Below are 19,716 nucleotides of genomic sequence, written 5' to 3'. Positions count from 1 at the left end.
ACAATCAAATTTGTTTTTCACTACTTTGTCAAACCGCTCTTCTCCCATCACCAAACCCTGGAACTCTCTGTGTTATATATATATGATCCGCTACCTAACTTTGGAAAGTTCCTTCGATATGTAGGGAATGAATTATGCGATTGGATGTGGTGACCATCAGACCCCGGGGATCAATCCAGGAAGTTACTGCTGAACTTTGTTCCAGTTTGGTAGGTCGTCTAAGTGGGGGTTATGGGGGGAGGGGGGAATCTGTGAATGAGGAAGGGAGATCAAATCAGTACTTAGGGAAGTAAGAGTCAACCAGATAAATTTAAAAGACAAAAGTATTAGTTAAGGTGCACCTTTAGGTAAAATACATGTTGTACGGGTATATAAAATGAATATACCGGTGCTATTGCCAAGTGGATAAAGGGGGTGGCATTTGAAGCAACAAGGCTTAGCAATCAGGAGGTTCATAGGTTTTTCATCCAAGAGCAATCTATGCTTTTCCCATATGAAATGACTTTCTAAATTGAAAAGATTCCAAATTTGAGTCAAAATGTTGAATTGGAAGCCACCCAACATGTAAGTTGTAATCCATAAGCACCTGCGGGTTTCTCCCACATTTGTGTTCATTTTAGCATCGTAAAAATAACTGCTGATTATTATTTTTATGATTAATATTACTTTTAAATGCATGCAAAAGAAACTTTTCATGTATATACAAGTAACATATGAAATATACCAATGTGCTATTATTGCTCTGGTACCATGAAATCAGTAAACTCAATTTTCGTGTAACTGTTCCTCTTTAAAAAAAAAAATTGGAATGCATGGAAAGTAGAGTAGATATTAAACCACTTGAAACAGTATCTAATCACTAATCAATTTTCTTTTATCTTGAACCATCAGGAAAAATATATTTGTCAGCTAGAGAAATGGTGTGGGTAGGCAATATACACTTAATTTCTGCATTTGAATGTGATGAACAGCCGCCATAAAAAGCAGTCATATGAAAATAAATTACTTTGTTATTCAAGTTGTTATTAGTGCATGTATTGTACAAAAATATAGTATATTGCTTTGATACAAGAAAGAATTTAAATATGAGTTAATTGTTGGTTTTGAGCTTTGGAAAAAGTTTATTACAAGTTTTAAGATTTATGGTGAAACACTTTGGTCAAATTATATTTATACAGCATAAGTTCATAATACTGCAGATACTAGCAAGATAGATTATAGGTGGCATAGATTAATACCTTAAAAAATATATAGTATATATGTAGTATATTTGTAATGAATAAATACTCCTAAAATAGTCGAAAATAAGTTGAAGAAGCAAAGCTGCACAAGCTGGTGTTACCCTATGTGCAAGCAAGTCGCAAACTAATATGCGCCCACCCTCCACTATTTATTTTACAAGCCAATATCTTTTGCTTTCTTCGAGTGTGTCTACAGCTCTACCTATACTGCATGGTTACGTCTTTGAAGGGTTCATGTTCCTTAATGAAGCATCGAATCGCTATGTCAAGACGTTATAGCATACGTTTCTCTTAATTGCCTGAATTAAAACATCATAGCTAATCAGTGGCTTTGACAGGATTGCCATTTGCATTTAGACCTACTCATGATAATTTGCGTATGCTTGTAAATTAATAACATATTTGAAAAAAAAACTGAATTTCTCATGAAATCCCTTCCCTGTCGCTGTCTGGGTTGTATTCAACTGAAACTTGGGGCCTGAACTCTGGTAACACTGTATGCAAGGTACTGTGGCTTCTAACCGTTGCCCTTGCAGCAAAGAAATTGCTATGTAGGGATTGCCACCAGCTAAGGGCTGGATAGCTCAGTTGGCAGACTGCTGGACTTGCCACCCAGAGGTCACTGGTTCGAAATTCTGTTGTAGCCATAAATTTCTTTGCTCGTATATCGTTAATTAATTATAAAATGACATAATAATTAATTACTTTGTAAGTTTGATTGAGGTCATTGATGGATTTATGTTACTTCCGGCTGTCAGTAATATACACGCCTAAAAGTTCAAGGAAGTATTTCATTTGTTGCTCAAAGTCTCAGCACTATAGCATCATCATATCTCTTTGCCTCCATAATAAAGCAACCATGTGTCCAATTTCTAAATTACCTTTTTTTACTTTTTTAAAGCCTTTCACTTACTGCCGTTCCCCTAGGGTGACACTCTCACCCAAACAGTAAAGTGGCTCGTTAAACTTTAAATGAACGGCCCATTAAATGGTGTCAGAGGGAAGTGTGCAAATTTTAAGGCAGAGAAAGTGAGTGTGCCAGGGCTCTCTGCTGTGTTGACCAACCAATAAACAGCTGTCATCTGATATCCAGATATGCAAGTAGCTGGACTAATGCAATTGATTAATTGATCATGCTTCATATCTTTGATGTATTGCGTTTCATTAATTTCATTCGAGCTTCCCATCAGATCTGATGACGTCTCGGTAGTCTTGTTAGTCATCAGTTTACACAGTCAAAAGAGAAGAACAGAATTTTTTTGGCTGACCTAAGTAAGAAGAAAAATTTTTTTGGCAAATTATTTGACAGTCCTGGAAGTACAGGTTCATTGCAATGGAATTTTTCTCATTTTCAGTGAAAAAACGTTTCATATACTGTTGAAAAAACGAGCAGCAAACGATTAGTAATTCAAAATATATATATTTATTTCGCATGCAGCTTTTACACTTGTACAGAAATTCACAGTCTGCATTAGAGTTATAAAAGACTCTTTATACAAGTTGGCAAACATGAATTTTCTGAGCTTCATGCATCTTCATAGATATTTTGGGAGGACTAAACTAGATGATTGGGTTAGGATATTTAGGGATACAAAATAATTTATTCGGCTTAAAAGTGTAATGTTATTAGTATTTAAAAGTATATAGACCTAGAACTTGTGTTTTCAGGGAATCTGAACTTTTCTGAAGAAGGGGAATTCTTCTTATGTCCTTTTTCACCTTGATCGAAATATCTTATGAAACAATTAATAGAAGAATCCCATTCTGTGTGTCTTTCTTTAATTAAGAGAGAGAGAAAGATTGCAATCCTTAGATACTCAAACAGTACTGATAGAAATATCAAAAAACGGCTTGAAATATTTGAAGCTAACTTATTAGATTTTTGTCATCCCAGTCATGTCGTATATTGTTTTGGGCTATAATACACTACAAGTCAGACAGTAGACACACGTTCAGTCTTAATGTGCGTGAACTGCAGCTATACCTATAGTAACTTCATACATTCTGCCGCATGTCTACAACTGTTGTATTGACTGTGCATGCATGCAGTCAGCTGCACGTGTCTAGTCATTAACAGAGAGAGAGCCAGTGGAGCTGTGTTGCCATGGTAACAAAGTATGCCAAAGTTAATATGGAATGAAGGAAGGCATCTGTAGGTAATTTCTCCATATTTGTTTGTAATCATTTGAATTATGGGTGAGCTTGAAAGAGCATTACTATAATGCAGTATCTTTGTATAGCTCTGAGGTGAATTGGCTTCTTTTGGCTTGATTAGTTATAAACCATGAACAGACGGTCGCTGCTTATTTTGGTATACGTGTACTATGCATATAAGTGTATAGGCTTAATATAAACATATGTGATCAATTTTGTTAGGGAATTTGTACTGAGTCATCATCTTAACAGTGATTGCCTCCACCAATGGTTATTCAAGTTATGTCAACTCTTTGAATTGAGGGAAGGGACCAGTTTTTGTGGCAAACAAAATTTGCAAGTTACATTCACTGATGTCAGATCTATCATGATGGGTAACTTTTTGTGAAAGAACAGTTTTGTCAAAGGTCAAGTTAACTTCTGGCTTGATTTGCATAAACACAGTGATTTGTAAGCATGACGTACTGTGTTGTTATTGCATGTTGAATAATCTTTAAACTGCTTTGCGACAAAAGGGCAATATCGTGGTATGGGATGGGGTGGGCATTTTGGGTTTGGGAAGTTGGGTGAAATGTAGTAAGCTGGGGGAGGCTGAGGGAAATTCTTGCCCTATAGGGCATGAAATAAGCTCATGACTGTATGTTGATATAATTTTGAGGTGTAGGAAGAGGGAGGGGGATTAGTACACCCCCCACACATCTCCACACAAGCTCAAACAACTCCACAAAATCCCCACACAAGATATAATGTAGCTATTAGCACAAAGTTGGGTGTTATTATTGACCTAATTTATAACCTACATAATACCTCAGAATGTACCCTTTTATGTCTAAAATTTTAAATTTAAGTGGGCTATTGAAAAAGTACAACTATTTGATAAGAAAAATGGGGGAAAAAAGCGAATCCCCCAAAGCAGAACCTGAACCCTAATCATGATAAATTTGAACAGACCCTCATTGTTCATGCATGATTACACAACTTGCTGGCACAAGTCAAACATTTTGAATAACCAAATCAAATCAACAGTTAAAAACAGAAGATAGTAAAAAAAATACCTCTTAACTTGAAATTATCTTCATTGATCAGTTTGTAGCAATCTCTTGATCAGGAACTTGTTGAGCTGTTTCTAATAATTATTTTATTTTATTTATTTCACACGGTTCATATCATTATATACCTTCTGCTTATTCTATACATTAAAGGTTTTGCTGCAGTTGTTACATATCTATATATATACACATCCTAGAGGGAGGTTTATAGAATGTTCCTCTGTGGACTTTCATCAACCTTGAAATCCTTTGTAGTACTCTGTCCGGCTCAGGGCATCGTCGCTCCATCTTCCTCCTGAACAGTCCTCCGTTGATTCGTGGCCTTGCATCATCTGTCTCTTACGCTGCCGCCGGCGCAAACCCAGAACTGACACGGACATTTTGTTTTGAAGTGGCTATACCCCTTCCAGATAGGATGTTTTTTATTAGTGAACTCCCCATCTCCGTAGGGTTACTCCATGGTGAGGCTCTGTTAGACAGCGTGGCGATTGTCAACTTTGATTTCACACTATTCAGGGTTTTGCTATGCGAGCTATTCCAGCTATGCGGGAGCGAGCCTTGTATATAGAAGGTCGCTGGATATGTTGTTCATAACTATACCAATTTTCTTTTTTTTAAAATTCTTTAAAGCTTTGTTCCGTTTTGCTCGCAGAAAGGTACTGTACATCACTGCAGGTATATATGTGATCACACTAAAGTAGTATTTTTATGCTCCTTTGTAAGTTCTGCGGTCCATTTACCCCCAGGGATACCAGTATACTCAAATATGAGAGGATATTGGAGTTTGATAGTGTGACCTGGATATTTGAAGATGTTATTTATGACTCTCCATTGCAAAACACTTCCGCTCTTTCCGAGAATGTTCGGTTTTGCGTGGCTTGTACATAGTCGGGGGTGGGGGGGGGATGGGAGGAGATAGGAAAAGAGAGATTAGGTGGGCGGGAGGTGATTAGAAGACATGAGACAGGCAAGAATGGAATCGACAAGAGTTTAAGATAATCACCATTAAGAATATTTGAAGAATGATTAGGAGCTGTCAATAGCAATGTTCAACAATGGCTGGCTACATAAAGGCTGTCGTTAGGTTTTGTTTGATCGTTGACCCTGAGGTACGTCAAAAATTGCAAAAATAATATCTGTTTTCTGATGACTTCAGTAGGAGCTGTTCTCCCCCCCCCCCCTGTGATTTCCCCAAATTTATGTTGGTATATTGGACGATGAACATTTATGGAAGGACTAGCAGCGAACTTAAGGAATCATTTCCCCTCCGAATGAGAATGAGGATGAGAGGTGGGGACCATGGTTCCCCCTGTCCTCCCCTGTCCTCCCCCTGTCCTCCCTGCCCTCCCCTTTCCTTCTCTGCCCTCCCCTTTCCTCCCTGCCCTCCACCAAATCCCCCTTTACTCATGTACCACAGCATGCTGTTCCTGAGTTTGGGAGGAGGGAAATGAAGTAATGAGCAGATTTGATTCCTATTGAGTTAATAATATTTTGAAAATGAACTGTTGGTAAAACATGAATATTTGTTGTGAAATTTTGATTGTCGGTGGATCAGGAATCATAATGTTAGGAAAATAATACGTACCTTGTCATGATTGTGTGATCGCTTACTGCATATTAGTTGAAATAACAGAAAAGGAAAGACGGTTGATATCGTAACATTTGGTCATCTCTAGCTCCTTCAGTAATATTGGAATGCATATGAGACTTTAACTGACACTCGTCAAATATTCAGCCTTAATTGAGGCTTTAATTCAGTCCCATGTTTAAAACCTTTCTCACATTTAAATATTTTAACCCTCCTGAAATTTATTTACCTTGATGACTTATCTCTTTCAAATTAGTTGAAAGATGAACTTTTACCAAGTTACAATCTTAGAGGATGTGGAGTTTTTTTTCTCTTTTTCCACCTCATTTCCTTGCTTTTTGGCCTCCTTCAAAGCCAAATTGCGTCCCCCGGGAGCGTTATCGCACTGATTTTGTTCCGACCCGCCAGTTAACCGATCTTCAATTATTTACGTTTGGTTCATGGCTATATAGCCACGGTTGCCCAACAAATTATGTATTTGCTTTACGATTCTTGGTCAGTTGCACTTTGTAGTGATACCTCCCCCCTTGGGAGTGTGGGAACGAGATGAAGAGCGTGGCGAAGAGTCAGACAGGGAGAGAGAGAGAGAGAGAGAGCACACAAGATCTTCAGTATTTCAGGTTCAATTTGTTTTCTTTCTTTCCCAGACGATGGAATGTTATTGGCCAAGTCAGAACACATTGTATATCATTCCCTCGGTTGGGATGAAAGTCTCTCGATCCTGCCTATTTAATTGTGAACAGTGCCAGATATCAAACAAAAAACTGTAGCAGTGGTAATAATTTATGGTGAGGCAAACATCACACAAAATTAAAGTTGTTTGTATCATGAAGAATGACCGAGAACTGCAGCTGCTTCTAACATTTGAGACTCTCCCTAATTGTCATACCATAGTTTCTTGAGAATTGAGTTAAATGTGACTTAATGACAAAAACATAATCCTGTTCAAGTAAGGTAAAACGTTTTCCGAAACAACTGAGAATTTTATGTCATGAAGCTTTTCCCTTGGATGTTTGGTTTTATATGTTGTTAGCTCAGAGTCAGCTCATTGGTTAATGCTGGTGCCTTCCAATCATAAGGTCCCCAGTTCCAGTCACTCCAAGATTAATGTATGTCGTCCAGTTACAGAGTTGTTGACAATTGACAATTCATAATCATGGACGTTAAATATGAATCTAAGAGACTGACTTCGGTCAGCTTGCGGCTTTGATAAGCCAATGAGGCTTCTTCGCGAGTTCCTGCTTGCAGGAGGATCTAAAATACATGTACATACATACACATATATTACAAGTTATAGTTACAAGGGAAATATCCAGAGCCTTCCAATGATAAACACATTGTCGTGGACAGCTGGCTAACTTGATTGCCATTTGTAGAATCAAAGATCTCCATCATTTATTACCTTTGTACAAAAATGGCCAACCCAAAGAAAGGTCCTTAAAGGTCTACGCCCTTGTATATTAGTTGAGGAAGTCGCAATTATCAAATCAAAACTATAGTATAAAATGTTTCCCCGAAAGGTAATTTGGGGGGTATTGAAAAACTTAGCATGCATAGGTTCTGGATCTGTGACCAGATTAATTTCACTTTTGGCTTTGGCTTTGAGTACAATGCTTTTCCATGCTGCCATGTTGGATGAATCTAACCGTAATAGTAAATTACGGACTTTGCAATCCACTTTAAAGTCATTGTCGACTTTGCATAGTGGTCAAAGGTCGGTAAGAGTCACACCATTGTTTTACCTTTTCGGGAAACTAACAAGGAATCCAAAATCTGCGGCATACATTTAATTCTGGAGTGAATACAGTAGGGGAGATTTGTGTCTTACTTGCTTTTTGAAATGCACACAAAGTAACTAACTATATCTTGACGGACATATGTTGTTATCTCACACTGGTCAACGTTATATAACGATGAGTGCTTTATTGATTTATAACTAGAGTCTATATGCATAATAAACTATAAAGTACTTAAAATTTTACTAATTATTTATTGTGTTTTCTAATGAGATTATTAATAATTAAGCTGATTCCGTGCCATTAATACTACCGCAACAGATATTATATTATATGCACTGCTTTTCATTAGTACACTAAAACTTTCTTATCGATGTTGAGCTAATTAATTTGCATATGGAAAGGACCTAATATATTTCCTGAAAGTCTTTCAGCAAAGAACTAGAAATGCAAGCTTATAAACCTGCACAGCTCTTACTTCTTCTGTGTCTGTATAAATATCACAAACAGGTTCCCATGACACTCAAACGATTTTCTCTTTCTCTTCTTCAATAACATCTTAAACAATGCATATGTTCTCCATACCCTGAGCTGCAGTGGGACTGTAATTGACGCCCTTCCTCCTACCCTGCTCTCGCACCCCTTGTTCATTGTTTTTCTTACCCACTCAAATCTGGTTATGTACTGTACTCTAGGACTATAAGCTCTTTCTCTTGCTTTATAGTATTCCTCTGATATCTTACCCTATTCCCCCTTTCCATCTCGTCCGACTGACAGGCTCATGAACATTCATCTGCAGAAAGTCTGAATTGGAAATTTTCACATCAAAATTTCCAACCGATGATTTTTTTATCCTTTGGGTTCCTTTCATAAGCATCGACAAAGCGAAACAAATGTTGTTTTGCTACTTTTGAGGGGGAGAGGAAGTTAAAAATTGTCACTTCTTCATTTGACTTTCTGCCAGATCTTTCATTAGTGCAGCCAAAGTCTCCCCATAATCGTTGAAGAAAGGAAAGGAGAGAGAGAGAGATGAGCGTGGTGCGATGACGTTTGTGTTTAAATAGGACGGTGATTGATGAGTGTGCCTAGAGATTCTGGATCATAATTATTGAAATTGAAGCTAGTTTACATTCCATCTCGACTCGAATGTTTCTCGTTAATTCCTCTTGTCATATCGCTTGAAATCTTTCGTCCAATGAAAGATTTCAGTGCATTGGAGAGGAGAGTTTTACGGATAGAGTCATTGTGTATTTCATGCGAGGGTATTTATATAAGACCCTGTGGTCATTGTATCATCATGTTAGACATTGCTAGGGATAATGGCTATTGTTCTTTTCACCTGCAAACTTTACCTTCATTTCCCTCCCTTTGCTCTTTCTATCTGCATGTACTGTGAGTTAATTACTCAGAATGGCATTTCTTCTTAATATCACTAACTGGATCATGTCCCATTCGCAGCTGGTCGGAATATTCCACTATTACGTAGGGGTCTGTCTTAATATTGTACAGTCTAAAACAGTCGTTGCTTTGTTGATGTCAAATTATTTTGAGAACGACACCTTCACATCACTAACCTATATTAATATAGTGAATTAATATTATTTTATATTATCATTAATCTCTAACCTAAGTCCACCTTTCACCATTGTTAAACTCGACGCCAACCTATTATCGAATGGCATATTCCAAAATGAAAACTACCGGCAACGAGTGGAACACCATCAAACTAACTTCCTTTCCAAACCGTATTCTACCAATTAGGTACAGTGATTGCATCACTAATGCACCCCCCCTCCACCACCCCCCTTATGTCTACATATAGAGTGTGGATGGTCAACATTATCCAGTTTTATGTTTGACCTACAGAGGGGAAACGGTACCAGATTGTTTGTGTCACTCAGATTTCATTGGTAACTGACTTTCATATATGAGAGCCGTGTCAACAGTCTTGTTTACTAATATCAGATAACAGACAGATAATGGATCAGTTGATGGGCTCTTCACACTAACTTCTTTATCAAACCAGTAACAGCAGAGACATTTCACAATTAGTCAACATGCTGAAGTTAATTGTAGTATAAGCAATCAATTAAGGTACACTCATAGCGATAAGCAATCACAATTGTTTCTTATCGAAATGAAAGAATGATAAGAAAACAAACTGAGCAAATGGTGTGCTGTGTCGGAACGATTTCGACAGCGGGAATAAAAAAAATAAAATTGGGTGAAGGGAAATGTCATGGAGAGATCCAGCTAATGTGAAATTTGCTATCATTTCATATGGCATGTAGGCTTGAAGAAACAAATGCTGTATTCACGGCGGAGTGTATAGCCTAGTGGTTAACGCCGGCGTCTCCCAGTCATGAGATCCCCGGTTCGATTCCCCGCCGACAGCAATGTGTGTCGTCTGGCAAGGGTGTTGTTCAATAACAACTTCCCGACATGGACGTTAAATGGATGTGTGCCGAGAGATTGGCTTCGGTCAGCTTGCGAGTCTATAAGCCTCCATGGCTTCTTTCGCGAGTTCCTGCTTGTGGGAAGATCACATATACATACATACATACATACATTTTCCAGGCTAATTCTGTTCAATTGCACATAATCAAGCTGTTTAGGTATATGACTTTGTTCACTGTTCCCCTCTCCCTTCCCCTCTTCCTTCCAAACTGTTGGAATGTCAAGATATGGTCACCAATGTTCTGGGTTGGACTGGGGCACAAGTTGCCACCGTCTGAGTGATCCATAAGTTGGTCTAGGTTCTCCAAACAGGTGACTCATTCAGCATCTCAACCTGGTGGCACTTTCTGCACACTGGGTTCGTTCCCCAGTTTTAGGTCTGCGATTTGCCCTTTTTTTTTCTGTCGCTGTTGGTGATAAGTTTTGTATCAAATACGTCCTCATGCCAAAACCAGATATACGTAGCATGTAAGCTTGTTATATGACTATATAGTCTTTCAGTAGCAAAATTGTCCCGAATCTTATCTGCAAATTATAAATGTCTTCTTCGATGAAAGTATTTTTATTTATTTATTTATTTATATTTTAATTTGCATGATTTTAATTTGCATGTTTTGAATAATTAAAAAAAATTCTTCTTTTGAATATATAGAACTATATATAGTGTTGACACACATTTGTGACACAACTTAAGTACTAGCAATCATGTAAAAGTCTTGGATGGATGAAAACATATATATTGATGTTACCTTGCATACATGAATACAACTATTTATAATGTTGAACAGCTAGGGGCAATTCAGAGCTCAGAACAGTTTCAAAAAGTTCAAAATGAGCTAACATACCCACTGCTTTCTTATTTTTTTTGCTTTCTGACATGGCAAAATACATGGTGGTAAACTTGAGGTTCTGAGATGGAATTTCCTTTTAATATTGGGTTTATTGTGTAGTCTTACTGTAGGATTCCCCTTATGGGCAGGGATATATATTTTTGTCATGGTACAGTGAGCTCTTATCTGTCATTAATTACGATGCCGTCTTGTCAGCTGACTGACTTTTCTGGTAGTCAACCTCTTTGGGGCTGATGATATGTACTTTCCACTCATTGATTCTGGTATATATAGTCTCTGTAGCAAGTTAATATGCCCAAACTACACAAACACAATCGTCATCCCGTGATCTAATGAGATATTTTGAATTGACACAAGAAATCAATATAAATTTTTTTAATATGAACAGGAACCGGTCTGTCACTAAAATTGTATCAGTCAAGCTGCTCAATATGAGAGGATTGAGATTGTCCTTACAGCAATATTACATGTTACATAGTCAAGAATATATTAACAAGCATGTATGTGAAAAATGCACCATTTGACTTTTAATTTTTTTTTCAGTGTTTTGAAGGGACATTGATATATATAATATGTTTCTCTTCCTTTTTGAAATGTTATGGTTATTTTAGTGTAATCTAGGACTTTGGGGCTCAATTTAATAGCCAGCAATATGTCAGAAAGTTATAACTGCATAATGTTACATTCTTTTATGCCCAGCCTCAACCCCCACCCTACCCCCACTGCAGGGCCTGCCTTTAACATCCCCACTGTGGGGCCCACCGTAAACATGATGACAACAATATGAACAACAATATCAAAGCAGAACAGAAATAACATAAAACTATTATGTGGACAAGGGAATAGCTGTAGAATGACGGTGACCATTCCAATTTCCTACTTAATTCACTCCTCTCTTTCCTTTCCCCCCTCCCCTCCCCTCCCCGCCTCAAAAAATCCAATATCTACCTTAGCACAGCGGATAAGTATCCTCATTCTCAAACAACCAAACCGGACCAGTTCTGGCTTGTCATTTTTTCTTTTTGGTATCGTTCAAAATGTTATCATACTTTTCGATAACCGAGGATATGAACACGAAGACATGAAAGGATTAAAAATTATTTGACTTTAAACTCGATCACACCTAAAATATTTAGACTGCTCCATACTTCATCTGTGACTCAGGTTGCTCGTAATTACAGACAAAGAAAAAAACTATCAATCCTTAATTGCGTCGTTTTTGGGAGTCACGTCCGAGCCGTTCAATATTACTTGATTGCGTTTGGAAACAGTGTTAATGAATTTTACACCGTATAGCCTTCATGCTGTATTAAATGCACGATATAGTAGGTATGTAGGTAAGATGTATTACCCGCTAGGAATAAAGACCTTGTGGGGCATGCCCCACTTACCACCACCTACCTCTAGCTGTTTATCTTGTTGCCCTTTTTACCTTTGTTTTTTGGCTTCATCATCATGGGAGGATCACGGTCGACTTGATTCTTTGCACGGTGGTCGGGCTTGTTTCACGGTCACGCGGTCAATGTGGCATATGTAAAAGTAAATAGATTGTATGATGTGGAAATTCGTATGGCGCTTATTCTGAATTACCCTGTTTGTAACTTTGTATCGGTATTGGGATGTGGGTAATTCACCTGGGGTGGTGTTTAAACTTTTAAAATACCATCAAATGATGTGGTACAACCTTTTGGTTATCAACATATGTGAACAATTATGAGCAGTTTATATGGAGGAGTGTTAATAGTATAATTGCAGGGTTGGAAGTTGGAATTAAACAAACAGGTAATTGTTACCATGGAATTATTCACCGACAGATTGCCTACACTGCAATATCGTATGCTATGTATGTCTCCGTATTGTTTGTATATGAGCCCAACATAGGCTACCACACGGTTTTGTTTGAACCGTCATGCATTACAATAGTGTATCGATGCTTTTCACATACTTGTTTGAACCGTCACGCATTACATTATTGTATCGATGGTAACCATGATTAATTTTGTTTGAACCATCATTCTTCACAATGTTAAATGTCATATACAATGGCTCAAAGGCTAGGCCCCCTTTCTCCAAGTTTTGATAGCATCCATCAGAACCTTCACATCCTTTGCATTTTGTTTTTTTGCTGACAAATTAGTCAACATATAAGACAAATGATCTTATTCTAACCTTAATCTGAATAAGGTATCTGTGCCGTGTGTATGGCCACCATATCAATCTGATTGATGGTTTGCAGTTTATACTCACTAATGATACAATGTTATTCTTGCAGTGAAGCTTTTATGTCTCCAGATATCTTCCATTCCTTTTTTCGAGGCACCTTTAATTGTGTTCTGTCAATTTTCAATGAAAGAAGAAAAAAAACATATATCATCAGATGTCGTGTGTTCTATTTAATGCTATTCCAGAAGTGGTTTCCATGGCAACAGTGCCGGTTTGGTTTTTGTCAAGTTTTGGGAATTTCTTGGGATGTCGTATGTCATCATTTGCAGAGTAGTTTTTAGATCTTAGATTTCGGATATCGTTGATAATAATGACAGCAACCGAAGTGAACTTGCTGACGTAAGCTTTTCACGCCATCTGCGAAACGAGGTAGAAATTAAATAACGGTACGGTACGTATCATGAATCATTAACGATGACTTGTGATACTGATGGGCGGCTATATGACCCAAAATAAAAATGAAAAATAAGAATTTTTATAAAGAATGAGGAAACGTGATGTCATATTTGTCGGTCCTTGTGATGTTGTGGACTGCTATGACTACACCTTGCACAACCATGGAGGAAAACTAGAAAACAGGTAATGAATTTGAGGATGGGAGGCAGGGAATCGGGAGGTGGGGTGGAAACGAGAGGGACAGTGGATGGTAGAGGAGTGTATTTGGTATTTATGCTGATCTGTTGATATTTATTGTACTCCTCCTTATCTGTCTCCACACAACTGCACCCTTGCTCTACCCTTGTCAAGATCACCCGCTAACCTTTTTGGCACTAATCTCGTTTGGTGACTGGACAGGTTCTGGCCGTCTAATATACCCATCTATCTCCCAAAGTGTCTGTATGCAGAGCTGTATTGTTAGGAGCAAGTATATTGCCTAAAAATCCTGCTTTTGGTTAGGAAGTTTAACTTGATTGACTTTTATGTATTTATTTAAAGACTACTTTTTACCAAAAGGACTAATTTGGTATGTTGTGTGAAGCAACAGTTCAACTAGCTGTTTGATCAATTTTATTATTTTACGTATTGTTGGATTACACCTCAGGTCCCGTAACAAAGTCGTTGATTATCTTTTAGTAGAAAAGTTTTCTTTCAAATAATGAAGTAAAAGGTTGACACACTTGTATTTTTCAAATTTCCAATTAACATGTTACATGTATTATAAACTAACATGAACATTGTCGGAGCAATGCAACATTGAGAATTAACTGATTGGAACCACCAGTTACTTGTTCATTATAAACCTTTCTGAAATTTGTTTAACATACATCTCAGAGGCCTGGTGTCTTTGATCCTTGCAGTCTTGTTTTAAAATAATACCGAGTATGTTTGCTAACATTTGTAATACCCAAATGCAGAAAGCTCTTTTAGAGTACATGAGTAGTGCTGTCTGCAAAATTTCTGTCCTAGCTGTTAGCATTTCCATGTAAGATAAAACTGTTAGCAAACTGCTTATCCACTAGAGAGCCGGTGTAAGAGAATGTGTAAAAGTAAGTTGGCCTGACGTTTCGATCCTAGCAGGATCTTCTTCAAAGGCTAAATGACAAGTAACAGTAACAGAAGGGACAAAAACACGCACAGAATACAGACAGGTTAATGAGCATGGTGAACACAAAGAGATAGATGTAAGGGGATTAGTAGACAAGGGGATTAGTAGATGTAAGGGGATTAGTAGACAAGGGATGGAGAGAAGAAAGAAGAAACTTTCTGTACTACGTCAGGCCAACTTACTTTTACACAAGCATTTCCATGTATCGCACACATGTGCTTCACCAATGCACAATGGTGCTGTTATTTGTTTATGGTGCTTGTTTTATTGTTGTGCTGTACTTTAATTCCTTTCTTGTGTACATGACATGTATCAGGTTCTCTCTCCACCTCTCTCTCTCTCTATCCCACTCTGGGTTTTGAACCATTGCCCAATCTCATGGAATGTGATTATGACATTACATATACACTAGAGTCATACAGACGAATTCATGAGTATATACACAAGCAGAAAAAATTCCTCCCAGCAGAACAAGCTCCGCCCTGCCTGCCTGGTATGATAATGAGGTTATCATACCCGGGACCAAAGAATAACGCAACAAAAAAAGAAACAAAAAAAGGTCAACAAACTTTGTATCCATCCAGGCTCCAGTGGGCTAATGTGAAAAACAAAGAAGTGTTTTGCTTAGAAACTTGCCTTGACTTGACGGAGTTATAATTAAATGGAACAAGCATGATAGTCTGGATTGTAGAGAGAAAACTTTATTGAATTGAACTGGGCAGCAGGCTCTGGATTTCATAAGAAAATAATATCAAAGCAATTGCAATACGATAACTGATGGATGAAAAAATGTTGTAAGCGAATGTTCTATGTCGACACGATATATATAGAGGCCTGTCGAGTTGGTGGGTCAGGTGCGGTCATACAGCCACTGGGTGAAGGGTCAATTTAGAGGACCCAGGATATACATGTTGAAATGGATCAGATCAGGGTTTCCTTTAGCCTGAGAAATTCTTGATATGACAGTGAATGGGCACAATCAATTTATGAAGATCCCAATGACTAATGATTGACCCTAATGGACCCCATCTTAGTGCTCCATGCCTCTGGGTTGAGATACATAAATTCATCATAAGTATTGTTATATAGCAAATCAACTTTAGTAAAACAGAGTGGACATTTTGGGAAAAAACTTAGTGCATTGTCCTCAAGATTTTAACGTTGATGTATATAGATATATATATATATATAGATATATATGTAGATGTATCTATATATACATATATATATATATATATATATATATATATACATACATAGATATTTTGGGCAGTTTGGACACCACAAGGTATTTCTTGGCTGAAGAAACATTGACACTTCACTGCACATATACATACCATCATAACATATAGACACGTTTAAGTTGTCCCATACTATTATCATAGGTATGTGTGGGCTCAATAAACCTAGTATAACGTGCCATCGTGCATTCGTGGCTGCGGTAACGGTGATGGTTAGCAACAGAATGGTGTCTTACGACGATGACGACAGATAGAATTAACGACAACTTAACTGGTGCCTGTCACATCATATTTGCTATGTGATACCGCCAGATGAAATGCAATCTGGCTAAGCGTCAAGTTTGGTTCGGGCACCACATACCATTGTGTTATGTTGTTATGAGATTTAAAGCGAATAGATTCAAAAGTCTGGAACAACTGTGTGTTGAATTAAATTACCAACCCGGGGCAGGTTGGTATTAATACATGCAGATCGAAAGCACCCCGATCCCTCGATAGCTAGAGTACACAAAATTATTCATAAAGACCTGCTGGTCCAACCAGCAGTGTTTTTGAAAAAAAATATATTCCATGTCATCACATGAAATTATGAAGACTTAAAGTTATTTATAGAACAAACGTTTACTGCATGTAGCTTTGATATTACTTGGTCTTTGGAGCTCGCAACTAATACGGTCCCTCGCTTTAATTTTGGACAAAGGCATGAATGAGTCCTGTGAGTTCTGTGGCTTTGCGAATGTTGACAAATTTTTGTTGTTGTCTTAAAATAGAAATTGATGGGCTCTATTTTGGTTGTATAGGGACTGAAAGATATTCTCATGTAAATATCTCCTCGTATCATTAGACCTGCAGGCTCTCAGTTGTGGCGCTTGCTGAATTCCTATGTAGTCAGACTAGGATATCAAAGCTAGTCGATTGGTCGACAAATGCTGTCACTGATTTGTCAACGATCGTGACGAAGAAGAGTCTCATATTTGACATTTTGTATGATAACCAAATTTACACTCAACTCAATTGATGGTAGAATGAGGACTGAAGTTAAGGCAAAAATGGAATTGAGACTGACTGGGATATTAACGACAGACTTGGAAAGCTTTTCTTTTAATACTCCGTTCAAACTTTCATCACGTCTGTCCTTTCAGAAAGCCGAAATTGTGTTTGCACAGTGATGTGTCATTTCATTCATAATTAATGTATGCATTTGAACACATCATTTATAGTTTCTTGCATTCTCGTGTCGAAAAAGTTAGAGGGTTTGATGTCTCATTGGTAGCATCTTCTTCAGAGGCATACTAAAACAGAAATGAAAAAAAAAAAAATGAAAAAATGAAAAGAAGAAAAAAAGATGGCACAGGTATGCTAATAATTGGAACATTAAACAATGAATATAGAAGTGTTATACATTTGCCTGAATATAATTATACAATCTTTTTAAAGTAGGCAATTCCTTTTTTCTCTCTTTGTTGTATTTTCATGACAAGAGGGATTTTGTAAAATCTTGAGAAAAGTCTTTTTATACTTTCAAGCGTCAACACAAACCTTGCTCCATTATAACACTTAAATTTGCAGCAGATGTAGATTATGTTTAATAATTGCTGCCTGCATTATGTACAGCAATTGGGACAGGTCTTATTAATTGCCTGATCAGTATTTAATATAAGGTTAAAATTCAATGGGAGTTGTTTTGACTAATTTTCCACTGTTTGGTTGAGATTAGTCAACTAAGTGCATTGGCATGTATTACATATGTATTAATACTATGTACTCTAAAGTTTAAACTTAACTGGTATAATTTGATATGTAGTGGAATATGATTATACAATGCTTTATTGCATTTATAAAACACCCAGCTGCGTACATTGATGGATCGATCGATTGATTACTTACTTTGTTTAATAGTGTCTTCCAACTATACATGCTTTTGAATCATCCTGCTCTCCTTGTTGGTTCATATTAGTATGGCTGCAGACACAGACCAAAGAATGCCCCTCACCCTTCTATCACCTTTCCACCCCCCCCATAATGGAAAAAAATAATCTGCTTTCAATTTCCCTTGTGTAATTACTTTTGGTAAAAATTGAAAAAAAAACTTGCTAGCAGATCAAAGAATTCAACTTATGTTATAAATAATAATTTTTTATAGTTTTAATAAGGAACCAGCCTTTCCAGAGAACAATTGAATTGAATTTTAGAAATTTATGGAAAGAAACGAGAACAAATTCTGTCATTAAGAAGAATGATACCTCGACGGTACGTGCATTTTAACTCACAGAGAGAAATTGCAGTTTGCAATCGTTATGAGCGATCACCATTTGTCGTGTTATTTATAGAGTGTAGGCAGGTAGGCAGGCGGACAGGAAGGGAATGTATCTCAGTCTTCAACGAAATGGTTTGAAGGGATGCACATGGTAACTTCTTGGAAATTTAATATTTTAGTCACAATTCAATAAAGAGATAATTTGATTGGCCTATTTTTAGGAATGGACAGAATATAAAATGGTAGTCGTCTCTATCTGTTTGTTTTACGCCCGAGCTCGTCGGACCGATGATTACCCTTACCGAATGTTGACTCACGAGTTGGATTCTTAGAAACTTGTCGAAGCTGCTGCGATATCACGCAAAGTTATAAAACAGGCAGGGGACCCCCCATTGCTGCAATCTATCAGAATAAAAATGTATCCAGGTCTTTAAAAAATAGTATTCATCTGTAAATATTGGGAAGTAAAGACAAGTACCAGCTTAATTAAGCCGCAACGGTAGATGACTAAGTTATGTCTAACAGTTAAACTGTGGTGACCAGAATTTAGGTCGCTCTATCATGCTAGGTCTCTTGGGGTTCCAACCATATATCGGGTGGAACACTTCAGTCTGGTTTTCGAGTTTCTATCACCATTTTAAAATATTGTGTCTTTAGTAATTACTGTTCATGGTTTGGTCTTATTTTTGAACACATTATGAATTTGTAGTTTTCTAAGCCCAGTGCATCCCAATCCTGTTAGAAGGACTTCTGTTGCAGAATGTCCTCAAACACAACTAACTCCACAAAGTGCAATATCTCACTTTTCTCTTCTTGAAACCATAGACAGCTGTAATGTAATTTTACTCATCTGAAGATGGTTTAGAACAATCAGTTCTATGAGCGTATTCTGCCAATTCGCATGTAGTGCAAAGAGCCCATATATAATACACCTGTTTATCCTGAGGGCTAAAAAAGAGAATCAAGCAAGTTTTTCTATTGATTCATGTAATGTTCATGGATGGAAAAAAAAGCTATAAATGTTGGTTTTTATAGTATTAGCTGTTGCCATGGTAACTGGAAATTTGATTTTCTCTTTTTTATATGTAAAGAATTTCAGCAGATAACATCTATTCCACCAGAATTAGTTTTAGTTTTTTTTTGGCTGCCACTTTAATGCAGATATGAATATCAGCATGTGATATATGGAGATGTAAAAAGACGTTCTAGTATATAGCTAGCTTAAAGGCGATACTGGTCTTAGGATTTTATGTAAAGATGTTACCAAAATATAGATTGCCTATTCTGTAACTATATATGTTTTTTGCCTATGGCAAAGTAAAGTTAAAAATATTAAACACATACTCAAGTTTCTTTAACTAACTTGGGGAAGG

At 37.2% G+C, this 19,716-nt stretch overlaps 1 protein-coding gene across 1 annotated transcript in view; it reads left to right on the top strand.

Moving 5' to 3' along the window:
- Positions 1-19,716, top strand: part of LOC139960684 (voltage-dependent T-type calcium channel subunit alpha-1G-like) — a 202,711-nt gene that overhangs the window by 39,058 nt on the left and 143,937 nt on the right. The gene's annotated exons all lie outside the window — the stretch shown is intronic.

This window comes from Apostichopus japonicus, chromosome 19 (genome assembly GCF_037975245.1).
Source record: "Apostichopus japonicus isolate 1M-3 chromosome 19, ASM3797524v1, whole genome shotgun sequence".
In the NCBI taxonomy this organism is placed as follows: Eukaryota; Metazoa; Echinodermata; class Holothuroidea; order Aspidochirotida; family Stichopodidae; genus Apostichopus; species Apostichopus japonicus.
Note: the sequence above shows the minus strand (reverse complement) of the source record. Positions and strands in the feature narration are given on the sequence as shown.